Source organism: Papaver somniferum, chromosome 9, assembly GCF_003573695.1.
Source record: "Papaver somniferum cultivar HN1 chromosome 9, ASM357369v1, whole genome shotgun sequence".
Taxonomy (NCBI): Eukaryota; Viridiplantae; Streptophyta; class Magnoliopsida; order Ranunculales; family Papaveraceae; genus Papaver; species Papaver somniferum.
This window is the reverse complement of record NC_039366.1, coordinates 60,060,129-60,079,169: the sequence shown is the minus strand read 5'-3', so window position 1 is coordinate 60,079,169 and position 19,041 is coordinate 60,060,129.

Here is a 19,041-nt window from a genome sequence, read left to right as displayed (position 1 = left end):
GAAAAAAATATGTACACAGCTAGGCAAAACAGCTCACACTTCAATTACATGTGTAAAACTGTTTCCCAATTGAATAAAATGTCATTTACAGATAACCCTCTAAACACATCAGTCTCAAAAAACCACAAAATCAAAGTCTGCTTAATGTTCAAACACAATTCATCCACCATTTTACCTCTTCCACCAAAAGTTCTAGAGTTCCTCTCATTCCACAGATGCCACACAATAGCATAAATAATCTTCTCCCAAACTTTCTTACAACTTCCTTGGACTGGTACACCAACCCAAAACTCAAATAACTCCAAAACATTCATATAAGTGCCACTACTAACATGACAAGTCTGAAATAAATAATTCCACACCTCCTTAGCATAATCACAATGCATGAAAAGATGATCAGAAGTCTCAATATCCTTCTTACAGACATTACATAAGTCATTTTGAACAACATCTCCTCTGTGCTTCAACATACTCATAGTGGGAAGGGAATTATGAAAGATTGCCCATAACATAAAGCTTACCTTTGGTGGAATATCCTTCTTCAATAGTGAAAAAAGCGGGGGTCTAACAGCCTCACCCAATATTTCGATTAGCAATCTGTATGGACTAACTCCAATATACTTTCTATATAATCAACTAGACATTCAAACTCAATCTAGATAAAAGTATACCAAAGAGTTAATATCTCAATCTCTCGATTCGATCTTTACTCAAGCAAATGGAAATCTGCGAGTCTTTATCAAATACTAGAGAGATAAACTTGGATGGTACCAGATACCAATATCCAAGTGTAAATCAATTTAAATCAACAACCAAAGGTTGGATATTCTAAATGATTGATCTTAACGCACAACTTGTGATATTTCAATTATATAACAAAATATAATGCGGAATAGAAATAACACAGACACCAGAAATTTTGTTAACGAGGAAACCGCAAATGCAGAAAAACCCCGGGACCTAGTCTAGATTGAACACCACACTGTATTAAGCCGCTACAGACACTAGCCTACTACAAACTAACATCGTTCTGGACTGTAGTTGAACCCTAATCAATATCACACTGATTCAAGGTACAATAGCGCTGCTTACGTCTCTGATCCCAGCAGGATACTACGCACTTGATTCCCTTAGCTGATCTCACCCACAACCAAGAGTTGCTACGACCCAAAGTCGAAGACTTTAATAAACAAATTTGTATCACACAGAAAAGTCTACGATGATAGATAAATATGTCTCCCACAGATAAACCCAGGAGTTTTGTTCCGTCTTTTGATAAAATCAAGGTGAACGGAAACCAATCGATAACCCAGACTTATATTCCCGAAGAACAACCTATAATTATCAATCACCTCACAATAATCTAAATCGTATGGTAGCGAAACTAGATATTGTGGAATCACAAACGATGAAACGAAGATTTTGTGATTTCTTTTTATCTTGCCCTATCGGAGATATAATCTCAAGTCATTTATTCAATTGAACTCATACGATAGAAAATGGCAAGATCGGATCGCTCAACTACAAGAAGAGTAGTTTCGTCTGGCTTCACAATCCCAATGAAGTCTTTCAGTCGTTAACCTTTAGGGTCTCGAGAAGAAACCTAAGGTTAAACGAGAATCGACTCTAGCAAATCCAACTAGTATCACACAGGAGGTGTGGGGATTAGTTTTTCCAGTTGTTAGATGTCTCCTTTATATAGTTTTCAAATCAGGGTTTGCAATCCAAGTTACCTTGGTAACAAAGCATTCAATATTCATCGTTAGATGAAAAACCTGATTTAACCAAGCTAATATCTTTCAACCGTTAGATCGAAACTTAGCTTGTCACACACAAATGAAATGTATTTCATTTAGGTTTGAGTAACTTTACCTAAACGTGTACACTTAGTTGGTTCACAAATAGTTAACCAATGGTTAGCCATATGAGTATTTCCATATTAACCATATTCATCTTCTTCACATAACTAGTTCAAATGACTCATGAGAACTAGTTGAAGAGTTGTTCAATTGCTTAGGTCTTTATGAATAGACGCAATTGAAAAAAAATCAGTTTGATTTACTTAAATCAATTCATGGACAATATAGACACGGTTTGCAAAGATTGCATTCCTTATTGATTTATTGTTTAAGTTCATGATCTTCCGATTTGAGAAATATAACCAGCTTGGGTACGCGTACGGGTACGTGTACCATAGCTACCGGATTTGAGTTTAGAAACTCAGCAGAAATCTTCGGTCGAAAACTTTCGTGGGTACCCGTATGGGTATGCGTACCTAAGGTGACTGGTTTAACAGTTTGCAAACTTACAAACTCAGCATAAATTTTCAGTTCGAAAACTTTCGCTGGTACGCGTACAAAACCTGTCTCCTTCACCAATACCGTGTGCACACATATGCACACACTTGGTTCCGGCACATGGATTTATACACTACTGTGCGAACACACTATATATGCTTATATCCATAGTTGGTTACGTAATCTCAACTCTACATTTAAATCATTGAAACATTCTTCTATAATGTTATAACAGTCGTTATTCACAACTATCGTCATCAAAGCTATTTTCAAATTGAAACGTCATCATGACTTTCGTCACGGGTTAAGATGAAAAGTGGTTAAAGCGAAAGCTTACCAACACATATTTCGAGAAAAAGATAGGCGAGTAAACTCAGCTCGAAATAGCAAATGTGTATGTATGAAAATTATCATACTTATACGACTTTGTCTCAAGAGTAGGAGGTAGAGTAGATAGACTTTTGAGTGATAGATAAGTTTAAGTATCCACATACCTTTTAGTCGGATGAAGTTCCACTGGTTCCTTGAGTAGTTCTTCGTCTTCGTAAGATGATCACCATGGAGTCTGGAGCTCAACTACACTAAACTGTCCTAAACTGAGACTTAGATATAAGTAGTCTAGAAATCAAGACATATAGTTTTGACAACTAAACTTAACAAACATGCTTGAGATAGCAACGCATGCGAGTTAGACCGAGCAATGCTCTAACAATCTCCCCATTTGTCAATTTTAGTGGCAAAAGTATCAATACATATGGATTACAAAATAAATAAAACTCTGTAGCTTCTCGTCCACATGCTTGATCTCCTTGGTGCTTCAACATTACTCGAAAACTTCGTCTTTTCCAAGTACTCCCATGATTCCATAGATGTTCAATTTATCATCATAGTTGTTGAAGATCCGTAGTCATAATAATGAGAAAACAAAAGCTCTCGATCATTGTTATACAATGACATAGTATTATTACACAGTATCAAAGTTCTTATATCACAACTTCGACAACAATACTATGGTGATATGTATCACTCCCCCTTAGTCAATACTTTCATCTCAACATGAAAGCCACTCCCCCTTACATAATGGTCTGTAAAACACGTAAACCATATGTATTTGTAGCGTGAACTACATATTAATTCTCCCCTTTTTTGTCAATAAAATTGGCAAAAGTACGAAAACGGGATCCTAATGAAATTTCCATGGAGATGCTTCAAGACCAAAGAAAAGTACATATCAACTTGTTTAGATACAATCATAAAGCCGGAGTTAAATGTATTCATCAAGGAGTTTATAAAGATACAAGATAACCCCTAAAATATTCCACAGCCGCACTCCCCACAAAGATATGGAAATTAAGCGCAAGTTCAAAAGAACTCTCCCCCATTTGATGTCATTCCCGAAAGAACAACAAGAGCGACCTTACTTTTACAAGAAAGAAGAATTTCTTTGGACACCATAAACCATAAATGATTTTGTATCCAAAAAATTCTCAATCAAACTAATCACAAGAGAACACATGATTAATTTAATCGGAATAGACAAACAAATTAATCACAAACGAATCTATGATTTGTTTAGTTGGAAATAATCACATAAGAAAACTTATGGAGCCGCACAGTATATACATAAAATATGGATCAGGGAAGATCAATACTGCGGAATATACAAAGATTCATTCTATCTTCACCACTATTTGCATAACGACATATAATAGATATAGTCTTTGTAAACAAAATTTTTTAACCTACCTTCCATCAAAGAATTGACATAATAGGCTTAACTTTTGTTTGTCAAAAGTTCATCGATCTTGTATCAATAATGCATATCGACATATGAAAGAGATAACTTTTGACATCGTATGGGACAAAAATAGTTCACGGACGCAAACACACATATCCCATAACATATTACAATATATAAAACCATAAATATTAATACTGCAAACATCATCTTCCAAATCACTTTAGAATTTAAAAAAATAAATCTAAAAACATTGCATGATGAAAACGTTGGACATAGCTATATGTACTCACAATAATGGCTATTCCAAACCCTAGTTATCCTTCTTAAACAAAAAAAAAGAATAAAAATTCTCTTAAGAAGTTTCCTAGAAAAGAAGAAAAACAATTTTCTTTGATGATTTCATACCTTTGAAATGGTCCATAATAAAAAGTATCACTGATATCCTTGATTTTCTTGACCGTAGAAACACCATGTTCATGAGTTAGAACATTAGTTTTTCGGTCAACGATGCGGGCAAGGTGCCTAGCTCAAGGATGACTTTCGTCTGGTTCCTGATCAGGATGTTTTGATTATCAAGAATCTTTGATTATCCATCAATAAGCTGGTTTATCTGCAATTGAAGGTTAGCAAGCTCATTCTTTACTTCATTCTGAACGAGAATTAAATCCTTGACAGATTCTCCTATCCAAGAGTTATACTCTTTTCTTTCAAGCATCTTTTTCATGATCAGATCTTGAGCTGAATCACATCCTTTGAAGTCTTCTTCCATCACAGTGTTTACTTCTTCTTAAGGCTCAACAGAGGTTCCCATAAAAATAATTTTCTGGGAAGGGGATAAACATATACAAGAAGTATATATATGTGTTATCAATCAAGAGAGAAACACCTTTAGGTGAAAACCCTAGAGTTTCCTATAGAAGACTTGGACGTTCGTGAGCTCGAAATGGATACCAGAAGATCAAGAAGGACCCAAGAGTAAATACATACTGTTTTTCACAATGTCTCTTTCAAACTGGGCTCAATATCTAACCAGAATAGATAGAGCAAAAAAAAAAGATACATTAGATACAGAGAGAATAATAAACAAAAATCTCAACCTGTAAAACAGATATCAGACTTAGAACAGATGGTAATCGCCCTAAGACTTGAGCATCTCATAAACAGACATCCTTATGACTCTCAAGTTAGACACAAGGATGACAATATCTAAAGTTACGTAGTAGGATGAGATATAATATCACCATGAGTGTTGAGAGACGATTTGGGAATACCACCTGACAATCTGACTTTTGTATTTCTTACCTCTTTTTAACTGTTTTCAACTCCATAGCAAGTTTTTACAGCCCTTTTGAGAGTCCATTAAATGGAGCTTTTTGATAACTAAGTCTATGACCTCTAAAGATTGGTTTTAGAGGATTTACTGAGATAAATCTCCACCTTCCAGACTTAGATCTACCAGTCATGTTCTCATAGACACTGGGAAACTGTGTTTTTGTGGTGTAGTTTGCACCATGAGAATAAACACGATCCCTGTAAAGATTCTGAAATGAGTGATCATTAAAAATCTTTTTATGAGAGTTCTGGCTTTATGTGGGAGTGAAATCCAGTGTTGATGTCTTCAGATGATTAACTTGGTTGACGGTAAATAGAAGAAGATTTCGAAGATCGGAGATCTGTTTCTTCCTATCAAAACAATGTTTAGCACTATGATTCCTTTTCCCACAGAAGGAACAATTTCGTGGAAGAGAATTGTTGAAAGGCAACTATTTCAAACCCATGTCCCGTTTGGAAGCCTGCCGTTTATTTTCTGCAAGAACTTCCTTTGATGAGTTTTTCTTTATGACATGCAACTCACATTGAGAACCAGCCCGTGATATAGAAGAATTTGTCACTACAGTGTTTTCCTTAGTTAAGGAGATCGACTTTTGTTGGGCAAGGTGAAGAGATGCAGCAATGTTCTTTGTTTCAACACGAAGGTTGTTAAGATTTGATGAATGTGTCTCAATTAAACGTTTTTCTCTAATTGTCCCTTCTTTAACAGTATTCTCAAGGATAGTAATCTTCTCTTGTTGAAGCATATTTTCTTAAGTGAGTTTTTTAATATTGTTAGAGAATGACTCAATGATTTTGTATAGTTCACGTTCTCGAGCAAAAGACTTTTCAAATTCATCCAAGAGTTGAGCATGATTGCGAAAGTCAATCGTCTCAATTTGACCTTCCTTTCTACTTCTGACATTCTGTCAACTGTCTCATTTCTTTCTCGGGATTCGGAAGAATCAACTAAGGAGTTAGCCTTTGAGGAAGGACCAAGACATTTGACATAGTTAGAAGTATTGGAAGACATAGAATATGCGTAGATAAGAGATACTACTTTGTCCACATAATCAGATTGCTACAAACACAGACTTTTGAGGTCTTGAACGTGTTTGCCTGCTCTGATACCAATTGAAAAAGCGGGGGTCTAACAACCTCACCCAATATTTCGATTAGAAATCTGTATGGACTAAATCCAATATACTTTCTAGAGAATCAACTAGACAGTCAAACTCAATCTAGATAAAAGTATATCAAAGAGTTAGTATCTCAATCTCTCGATTTGATCTTTACTCAAGCAAATGGAAATCTGCGAGTCTTTATCAAATATTAGAGAGATAAACTTGGGTGGTACCGAAGACCAATATCCAAGTGTCAATCAATTTAAATCAACAACCAAAGGTTGGATATTCTAATTGATTGATCTTAACGCACAACCTGTGATATTTTAATTATATAACAAAATATAATGCGGAATAGAAATAACACAGACACCAGAAATTTTGTTAACGAGGAAAACGCAAATGCAGAAAAACCCCGGGACCTAGTCCATATTGAACACCACATTGTATTAAGCCGCTACAGACACTATCCTACTACAAACTAACTTCGGTCTGGACTGTAGTTGAACCCGAATAAATATCACACTGATTCAAGGTACAGTTGCGCTCCTTACGTCTCTGATCCCAGCAGGATACTACGTACTTGATTCCCTTAGCTGATCTCACCCACAACCAAGAGTTGCTACGACCCAAAGTCGAAGACTTTAATAAACAAATCTGTATCACACAGAAAAGTCTTCGATGATAGATAAATCTGTCTCCCACAGATAAACCCAGGAGTTTTGTTCCGTATTTTGATAAAATCAAGGTGAACAGAAACCAATTGATAACCCGGACATATATTCCCGAAGAACAGTCTAGAATTATCAATCACCTCATAATAATCTAAATCATATGGTAGCGAAACTAGATATTATGGAATCACAAACGATGATACGAAGATGTTTGTGATTTCTTTTTATCTTGACCTATCGGAGATATAATCTCAAGTCAATTATTCAATTGAACTCGTACGATAGAAAATGGCAAGATCAGATCGCTCAACTACAAGAAAAGTAGTTTCGTCTGGCTTCACAATCCCAATGAAGTCTTCCAGTCGTTAACCTATAGGGTCTCGAGAAGAAACCTAAGGTTAGAGGAGAATCGACTCTAGCAAAACCAACTAGGTGTGGGGATTAGTTTTTCCAGTTGCTAGATGTCTCCTTTATATAGTTTTCAAATCAGGGTTTGCAATCCAAGTTACCTTGGTAACAAAGCATTCAATATTCACCATTAGATGAAAAACCTGATTTAACCAAGCTAATATCTTTCAACCGTTAGATCGAAACTTAGCTTGTCACACACAAATGAAATGTATTTCATTTAGGTTACAGTAACCGTACCTAAACGTGTACACTTGGTTGGTTCACAAATAGTTACCAATGGTTATCCATATGAGTACTTCCATATTAACCATATTCATCTTCTTCACATAACTAGTTCAAATGACTCATGAGAACTAGTTGAAGAGTTGTTCAATTGCTTAGGTCTTTATAAATAGACACAATTGAAACAAAATCGGTTTGATTCACTTGAATCAATTCATGAAAAATATAGCCACGGTTTGCAAAGATTGCATTCCTTATTGATTTATTGTTTAAGTTCATGATCTTCCGATTTGAGAAATATAACCATCTTGGGTACGCGTACGGGTACGTGTACCATAACTACCGGATTTGAGTTTAGAAACTCAGCAGAAATTTTCGGTCGAAAACTCCCGTGGGTACGCGTACGGGTATGGGTACCTAAGGTGACTGGTTTAACAATTTGCAAACTTACAAACTCAGCAGAAATTTTCGGTTCAAAAACTTCCGCTGGTACGCATACCTGATAGGATTTTCAATTGAGTTGTAGTAAAAAGTTCGTTGAGACTTATGAAAGCAAAAGATTCTAGACTTAATAAAACTTAAAAAATAAAGAAAACTTAACTTAAAATTTAATTTCAAGATATTAAAGATATCCAAGACATTAGAATCCACTATTACACATGAATGAATGATGTCAAATATTTCATAACTCTAATTAGCCTTTCAATCCTTTATTTCTTAATTCACAAATAATCAAACATATTTTCAAATATTAATTGTATTCCCTAAGCATAGACTATCAATTGATTAAACAAAGTATAATCCATCAAATTGAATCACAAGTAATTAAGAAAATTATGTAAACTTTTAAGAACTTTGCAGAAGCAGTGATTGAGTGAATTATAATTAAATATTAGAGAAAATGGAATAGTTACCCATTATTCATGTGTGAATAGCTTCATCCATTGCATTGGTTAAGCGAGAATTTAGCCTCTCATCATGTTGGAAACACGCTCAAAAGTTGATTTCATTTATGCTCAAAGATGGTTTACAAATGATGAAAGTATGTGAATGATTAAAATTACAGAGAACGACAAATGCAAACTGTCGCGGTTACTGTAGCTCTAAGACTTCTATGGAACTTTCGCAGTCTCTGTATCTTTTAAGACTTCCCCGTAAGGGTCTTATGTTCTCCGTGTTCTTCAATGACAGCATTAGCATCAAGTCTCTCTGGTGATCGTATTTTCGCCTCTGTGATGTTCCAAATCCTCCCAATTCTCTCGATAATCCTTCCATGTAATCCCAACAGCCTATATATACCCCACAAAGACAAGAATATTCGCTCATTACTCCAGAAAATCTTTCCATAGCTCGGTAATAAATAAAAATAATCTCGGACAATTATCTTTCCTTTCTCGCCTCTTCATGCGTCTGCAGCTGTATGATTCGTGTAAAAATACTCCAAATACATCCAGTCATCATCCAGAAGTGTCAAACACGCATCAGTCACACGAAAATCACACTCAGAACTCGGAATGGACTAACCAAACCCGAGATCCCCTGATTTCTTCAACGCGATAATCAAGCCAATTCTATCCGACAAAATAAGCCATACCAGGCATGCTAGGCCAACAGTGCAACAAGAGCTAGAGGAGGAGCAGTAGAACATCAACAGGGCATGGGTCGAGCATAATTCACACATGGGTATGTCGAATTTTATTTTCCCCAAAAGTTAGGGTTTGCAAATTTAGGGTTTTGTGAAATTAGGGATTTTGTTGTAAGCTATAAAAGGGAAGCTGTAGAGAATGCAAAACTTGTTCTTGGGTCATCCGAGAAACCCCCTAATTGGGTTAATTTATTTCTCAATGTCAATTTGATTTCACTGTTAATTTTTAGGGTTCTTCATTTGCAATTTTCATTCACTGTTTAGTTGTTTAAATGCAATGTTATTTCACATGATCATGTTTAGTTCCATTTTAATGTTAATTATGTTCTGAGTTCACTGCTAGGGTTAGATGAAACCATTAATTCATTGTTAAGTTCAGTTCAAGTTTTGATATAGTCTTGTTGTGCTAAGAATGCTAGGATTGAAATTATCCTTCAGGATTGCTTACTCATCTAAGTGATTGATCTGCGGTTAGTTTGTTTTGTGAGAGGACAGCTAATACTAGGATTAGATAATTATCTTAGTGATACTAAACCATCCTCCTGAAACAACCCTTTGATGAGCAGCAGGCTTGAACCTTCACTGCCATCTAGATAGTCAGCAAGCCTAGAAGCTCACTGATATCTACACCAGGGACAAGAACATAATGGAACTAGGATGACTTAACTTAAGTTAGTGGTGGATTCAATCCCTAATTCTTTATTTCTTTGTTCTAGTGCTTCACTGCCATTACTTCCTTGGTTCTTTATTTCTCACTGCCTTAGGCTCATTGCCTTTGATTCTTTGCCACTGTCAATCTTTGCATCTTTGGCTCACTGCCACTGTCACTTACTGTCACTTCTTAGCTTAGGAAACTTCAACTACACACACAAGTCTCTGTGGATCGACCCGTATTTGCACATTAGCTTCAATCGACACCGTGCACTTGCGGTTATCATTTGTAGGATTTTTAGAAGCCTATCAAGTTTTTGGCGCCGCTGCCGGGGACTTGGTGTCGTGTAGTGAAGTCTTTGCATCTTAGTATAAGCATTTAGTGCATCATAACTTGCATTTTCATCTTTGCATAATTTTTCATCTTTGCATCATTTTCCCTTGCTGTTCTTGTTGTTCTTGACAGCTTCTGTTGAGCTTTCCAGGTGCTCCTGTTGCTGTGCTGTTGTGACTCTGTTTTGCTTGGCTGAGCCACTTGTTGTTGCTGCTGATTGAGTTGCAGCTGGGCCTGCCACTTGCTGCTACTTTCTTCCTCTTTCCTGTTGCTGCTGCCAGCCTCTGCTGCTGCCAAGACTACTGCTGTAGCTGTTGTGGTGCTCCTGCTTGTGCTGCCTCTGCTGTTGCTGGTGAACTGGTGGAACTGAGGCTATTAGTTTCCCTGTTGCTGCCTGCTGCTGCCTTCTGCACCTGTTGCTGTGTGACCTGACCCAAAGCCTGCTGTTGTGCTGTTGCTGCTGCTGCTGATCTGCTCCTGCTGCTAGGCCTGAAGTGGTGCTGCTGCCATTCATAAGCCAAGCCCAACTGGGCCTCAACAAAGACAAAAGCTTAGGATGATCCAAAGCCCAACTGGGCTTTTGCAACCAAACTGAACAGCTGGGCTGTGCTTAAGCAAGTAAGCCTAAACCCATTAAGAGAACCCAACCTGTGGGCTTCCATTTTTAATTTGTGGGCTTGTAATAATTTTTTCCATTTTTCTGTTGGGTTTGTAATTAATTGCTTGTGGGCTTGTGGTGTTAGATTGATTTGGGCCTGTAGTTTTAAATTAGAAAAACTGAACTTTTGAAAGCCCAACTGGGCCTCAGACCAAACAAGCAACAATTGGGCTATTTCAAAAGCTACATTGGGCTTCAGTTTGCATACACATTGTGGGCTTAGTTCACCTTCCCTTGGCAAAGCAATTTCTCCCACCAATGTGGGCTTGCTCCCAACACTAAAACCAAAATTCTTGCTCCCAATACTAAAACCAAAATTTTTGCTCCCAATTAAAAACCAAATTTTTCTACCTCTTTAAAACCAAATTTGCTCCCATCAAAACCAAAAGCTCCCAAATGGGCTTTGTCTTCAAAGTCTAAAACCAAAGTTTTCAAAACCCAATAAACCAAAGTGTTTTCTTTTTCCATTAGTCCAAATTTTCTAAAACCCATTAAAAACCAAATTTCTTTTTCAAACCCGACAAAACCAAATGTTACCCATAAAAACCAAATTTTTCCCAAAAATCCAAACCCATTAAAAACCAAATTTTGGGCTTTGTAACATAGTTACTTAGCTTTTGAGCCAAATCATGTCTAGATCTTGGTCTACAGTTGGGGAATACAACAAATCCCTTAGAGAACTTGCGTATGGACATACTCCACGTTATGAACCTCCCATAGACCATGATGTCAATAGTTATAGGAATTATTATGGACATTTTCAAAGTCCCGAGCCTCAATACATGAACCCTAATAACTATTCACACATGCATCATTCACCACAACGTGAAAATGAACATTTTGCTAGTGCCTCACTCACACAATCATCACTGATCGATCAATTAGAAGCTCGAATCGCAGCTTTAGAAATGCAATCACATGAGGAATCTGTCACATCTAATTTTCTTAGGCAACCTGAAATCTATGCATGTCCCGCATGTGGTAGTTTAGACCACCCTGTTGAGAATTGTCATATTTTGCATAATTTTAGGCAATCTAGAGAAAATCCAAGGTATGAAATGCCCATAAATTGTGAGAATGGTAGTCATTGGGACCATAATCAATCCTTTGAGGGTTGCGATCAATATTTTGTAAACCCTAATGACCATGCACACATGTACCATTCACCACAATTTGAACATGAAGAATTTTGTACTCCCATGAATTTAGACTCCACCACAGAAGCTTTAAGACTCAGTAAGCAAAACTTTGATAGATCTACATCACGAATTCATGCATATTTAGATCAGATTTTGCTTCACCTACAAAAGGAGGAAATTCATGAGGAAATGTATGTTGTCCCTAATGAAGTGTCTAGTCCCATTCTGTAAATGATGTTGAATATGAACCTAATTTAGAGGAACATGAATCGACTAATGACACCACCACTGTTAATGAGGACCAATATGCATGCTACCATGATGATGATTATGATGATATGATGTTAGAAGAACATGAAAATATTGTGGAACCTGTTGGTTCAATAACATATGGCTTCTCGCCCTCGACCTTCATGAATGTTGTTTTTTCTAATACTCATTGTAATTCATATGATTTTGATATTGACATGGGATTCGTACAATTATTCTGTGAAGATGAGCATGACATAGGAATAGTTGAATCTTCTGTAGACACTAATGCTATGCATGAAAATATATTTGATGTGTCTGATTCTCTACCTAGGTCACATTGTGATATTTCTCCTGATTTGCCGATGCATGAGAATAAATTTGTTGATGATGTTGATGACTCTGATTGTGATCTTGCCAATTTGTTTGATGATTGTGAGCATGTTGTGACACGTGTAGAAGACTTAGGAGATGTTGATGTGATTAGTAATGATGTGCCTATCGTCCTACATAAGTCACAATCTGATGGCCTTCCACCCAACCTAGATTTGGTTTGTACCCATATTGTCAAACCGACTTTTCTGAGAGTCCCTAATCTAGGTTTGGAACTGTGTGCTTCCCAAGTCCTTTGGACTATTTTGCATTCTAAGTATAATACATTTGAGGAACCACAGTTGGAATTAGCATGTTTGCCCGTCCCTAGCACAGTTCACTTTGAGTTAGACCTTGTACATGATGAACCCCCAAAACTGCGAGATTTTGTTTCCAAAATTTTATCCGTTGAAAAATCCAGGTTTGGGGGTAGCTCATTTTGTTTCACAGTTTCACTTGCGTTTATTTCCTGTTATATTTGTGTGAAGCTGTTGAAACCTCTACACTTTGTCTTTTGGGTTGATCCTCAACTCTTTAGATTGTTAGTGTATGGTGAATTTTTGTATATAATCCAGTAGATAAAATTTCTTAAAAACCTTTTGTTCCTTTTGTATATATTTTTAATCCAATATGATCTCGGCTGACATATGTTGGATTCTTGCCTTGAATAACGGAGTTCTAATATTGCTTTCGCCGAAATCGGGTATTCTCTTTCCTTTTTCTCTACTCAACATGATCCTCTTCATATGTTGTATTATAATTTTGTTCATATTTTGAAACATTGAGGACAATGTTTAGTTTAGGTTTGGGGGTGAAAAGTAGATACTTTGATAATATGCCATAATTGAAAACAAGAACTCCTTCTTTTTGAAAAAAATGAAAAATGAAAATAAAAATAAAAAATTGAAAAAAAACATAAAAATGGAGCTCATTTACCTTGAAATGTTGACTCTTGTGCAAATATGTAATTATTAGGAGTCTTAGTCTAGATATTTAGGCACCCTGATTCTAGCACAATTCACATAGTGATAAGAAATTTGCACGCGCACGATCTACCAATACATGTATAGCCTCGATCTTCAAGGTGTTTGATAGGAAGTCACGATTGCCAATCACTTTAGAATACTGAACGAAACTTGACTAGCTTGTTCTTTGGTTGGTTGGGATAGAAGGTGGAGGTTACATTAAGAAAGACAACCATCGAATTTAACTGGGTGCATCAAAAAGGGCTACCTCTTGCAAAGTGTCATGTAATTTTTGTTTCCTTTTGTATATGTATCAAAAGTTTGCTTTTCAAAAAAAAAAAAAAAAAAAAAAATCAAAAAAATCAAAAAAAAAAAAATGAAAAAAATGAAAAACAATCAAGTATTTATCAATTCCATCCTCTCTTGTTCCAAAAATAAAAGAGAGTAGTCAATGTAAATAAGAGTCATGTAAAGAGTCATTTTGTTGTTTCATTGTAATAAGCAAGGAAGGGTGTATGCCATTGATGTACAACGCGAGTAATTGTGAAATACCTCCTACTCATTCACAATTCTCGTAAAGTCCGGACAGCTAGCTAGATTTCGACCTTGGTTCTTAGCCTGAGAAACTATCTCTTGGTGATTAGTAGTCATAACATCCGATCTTTCTTTACACATGTGTAGATACACTTTACACTCTTATCACATGTCTTTATTTGTTATCAGTGCTAGGATTGTGCCTTCGATAGCTAGATTGACATCTCCATTTTGCTGTGAGCTTAAACTGACTTGCACATGTCACATTTGATGGAATCTGAGCTTATATTTTGACCTAGAACTTTGTAGGTACGTTCTAAGCAAACCTTCACGAGACTTCACTCGTCCACTAGGGACACTTAGTGGTTTAAAAGGCTTAGTGCATACGCTAAATGCATTCGAGAGACCAGCGACAGTGGTATAGGTAGGATTTCCTTAGTTTTGTTTTACTTGAGGACAAGTAAAATTCAGGTTTGGGGGTATTTGATGAGTGCTAAAAAGTGCATATTTCTATATATTTTTCTTGGCATTTAACTCATCTTTGTGCATTAATTCTACATTTTATCCCATATTCTGTATTTTCGTTGTTTTCAAGAATAAATACTTTTCTTAATTAATTTTGCATTTTTAGGTACTAAATAAAGCCTGGTTAACTCACGGAGCGAAAAGAGCAAAGAAACGGCAAAGACTCTCGCTAGGAGGAAGCGAAGAATGATGTTTGCAAGAGCCGGATCAACGAGAAGTGGGCTTGAAGAGGAAGAATTGTTCTTAAAGAAGATATGGGCTTGGCATACCCAAGGCCCAAAACCCTTACCCAAATCCATTTCCATTATCCATACCCATTTCCATGAGAGTCGTCAGATTGGATCCATCTTGTCATCCAACGGTCGCCTCATCATTGTGCATCAAAATCCGAAGCTCCTGTCAAACACTATAGTACCTAACTCCATCTGAAGCCGTCAGTTTTGTTGTATCTCATCATCCAACGGTCGCTTCTATCGCGTCGTTGGATCATTCCATCACCTTTTCATCCTACACTTTCGCTTTGCTGAGCATCAACCTTTGATACACCCGCCTCACACCTTAGCCATCGAACCCATCGACCTAAACCAAACACACCCTTCTTCCCAAACATCGAGTTCTTCTCCTCCACTCCGTCTGCAGAGAAAACTCTGCCATCTCCATCACCACCATCTCTTCCATCTCCACCTCGAACACCACCACTACCACCTTCCCCGACAAACTCAGTATTCCATCACCACCCTTGTCTCTTCCTTTCTCGTCTGTAGCATCGAGTCCTGATGCTACAAACTCGACAGTGAGAGAAGCTAGGGTTCACAGAAGTCTAGGGCTAGGCCAACAGCGCAACAAGAGCTAGATGAGGAGCAGTAGAACATCAACAGGGCATGGGTCGAGCATAATTCACACATGGGTATGTCGAATTTTATTTTCCCCAAAAGTTAGGGTTTGCAAATTTAGGGTTTTGTGAAATTAGGGATTTTGTTGTAAGCTATAAAAGGGAAGCTGTAGAGAATGCAAAACTTGTTCTTGGGTCATCCGAGAAACCCCCTAATTGGGTTAATTTATTTCTCAATGTCAATTTGATTTCACTGTTAATTTTTAGGGTTCTTCATTTGCAATTTTCATTCACTGTTTAGTTGTTTAAATGCAATGTTATTTCACATGATCATGTTTAGTTCCATTTTAATGCTAATTATGTTCTGAGTTCACTGCTAGGGTTAGATGAAACCATTAATTCATTAAAATTACAGAGAACGACAAATGCAAACTGTCGCGGTTACTGTAGCTCTAAGACTTCTATGGAACTTTCGCAGTCTCTGTATCTTTTAAGACTGCCCCGTAAGGGTCTTATGTTCTTCGTGTTCTTCAATGACAGCATTAGCATCAAGTCTCTCTGGTGATCGTATTTTCGCCTCTGTGATGTTCCAAATCCTCCCAATTCTCTCGATAATCCTTCCATGTAATCCCAACAGCCTATATATACCCCACAAAGACAAGAATATTCGCTCATTACTCCAGAAAATCTTTCCATAGCTCGGTAATAAATAAAAATAATCTCGGACAATTATCTTTCCTTTCTCGCCTCTTCATGCGTCTGCAGCTGTATGATTCGTGTAAAAATACTCCAAATACATCCAGTCATCATCCAGAAGTGTCAAACACGCATCAGTCACACGAAAATCACACTCAGAACTCGGAATGGACTAACCAAACCCGAGATCCCCTGATTTCTTCAACGCGATAATCAAGCCAATTCTATCCGACAAAATAAGCCATACCAGGCATGTTAGGACAAGTCACGTCATCCCAACAATTTCCATCTAGTGAGTCTCCTTCTAGCATGCCAAAAAGTCCAACCCTAATTCTTCCACCTTGAAAACCAGTTCCCGCCAAAACCACAATTCAAATAAAGAAGATGGGTGCTAAAGATGAATTTGGGCTACACATAGCCGTGGGCGCCCCTTAGCCAAATCTGGGGTCCCTATAACAAATGTCCTCCGGGGGTGCTCCGAGCAACTTTTCGAGTCGAATTTTCCAACAATATTTATTTCCAAAAAAATACCTACAAACACACAAAACACCATAATTAGTACGAAATCGAGTACTAACAATACGGAACATTGAGGACAAATTAGACACATAAATGCGTCTATCAGTACCCAACATGTCTCCTTCACCAATACCGTATGCACACATATGCACACACTAGGTTTCCGGCACATGGATTTATACACTAATGTGCGAACACACTATATATGCGTATATCCATAGTTGGTTACATAATCTCAACTCTACATTTCAATCATTGAAACATTCTTCTATAATGTTATAACAGTCGTTATTCACAACTATCGTCATCAAAGCTATTTTCAAGATTGAAACGTCATCATGACTTTCGTCACGGGTTAAGATGAAAAGTGGTTAAAGCGAAATCTTACCAACACATATTTCGAGAAAAAGATAGGCGAGTAAACTCGTCTCGAAATAGCAAATGTGTATGTATGAAAACTATCATACTTATACGACTTTGTCTCAAGAGTAGGAGATAGAGTAGACTTTTGAGTGATAGATAAGTTCAATTCTCCACATACCTTTGAGTCGGATGAAGTTCCACTGGTTCCTTGAGTAGTTATTCGTCTTCGTAAGATGATCTCCATGAAGTCTGGAGCTCAACCACACTAAACTGTCTTAAATCGAGACTTAAATATAAGTAGTATAGAAATCAAGACATATAATTTTGACAACTAAAATTGAAAAACATGCTTGAGATAGCAACACATGCGATTTCGACCGAGCAATGCTCTAACACATAGAAACTTCACAAAATTTCAAGCTACATCATCCTCCAACTAAGCTTTATATCCTTTCTTCACAGAATATTCTTCACGAATGGAAACCTCATCTTCTTCATCCACTAAAATAGGCACTGGACCCAGTTCATTACACAGCAAACCCCATTCCATTTATTCTTGATAAGTAATGTTTCTTTTGGACTTAAATCAAAGAGCCCCATTCTGAATCATGTCTGCAATTGAGGCATTTTTTTTGACTGCAAGCTTTGAAAGCTGCAGGATATCTGTCCTTCAGTGGACCATTAGTTGTCTATTTATCCACCCAAAATTTAATACCCTTTCCATTCTTCAACTGAAATTTCATATGTTGACGTAAAAAAATAGAAGATTTAAGAATTGTCTTCCAAATGCTTCTACCATAAGGTTTCCCATCATCAACAAGTATCAAACTTTCAACCTCATTCTTGAACTGCTTTTGAACAACTCTCCTCCATAAAGCTTTTTTCTCCTATGAATATCTCCAAATCCGTTTGCCTTTCAAAGCTTTAATTGTAAGTCTTGAATTCTTCATACCTAATCCACCTAATTTCTTAGACCTACAAATAGTTGGCCAAGCAACCCAACACATTTTCCTTTTAGTTGCATCAGAATCCCAAAGAAAGTTCATGATTAACCTTGTTAGCTTCAGTTTCCACTAGCAGGCATGTGAATCAATGACAGATAATACATAGGCAAACTAGACAAGCAGCTTTTAATAAATACAAGCCTACCTGCCCTATTTAAAAATTTCTTTTTCCAAGCATCTAATTTCACCTCAATCCTCTGAATGATCTCATCCCAAACACCAGCATTCCTAGTTGTATCTCCTAGAGGAATCCCCAAATACTTAATTAGAAGCTGCTCAGTCTTGCACCCCATCTCCAAAGCCAGGTGTTTGATCACATTGTCAGCACAGACACTTATCATTGAACTTTTCTCCAAGTTAAGTTTCAGACCTGTAATCATTTAAAAAGTTGTTAAAATAATAAGTAACCTTCTTACACCATCCCCTTCTGCATTTATGAAGATCAATGTATCATATGCAAATTGCAAATGAGACACCTCCAAGCCATTCTTATCCACTTGAAAACCATGAATTTGTTTCCTCATCACGGCATCATCCATCAATTTTGAAAGAACTTCCACCACTAAAAGAAACAAAAAATGAGAAATAGAATCTCCTTTTCTCAATCCTTTAGATGGCTTAATTTTATCAGTAGAACTCCCATTAACCAAAACAGACATATGTAAAGAAGTAATACACCATCTGAACCAATTAATCCACTTAGAACCAAAACCATGTTGCTCTAGAATACAGAACAAAGTCTTCCATTTGACATTGTCAAATGCCTTCTCCATAT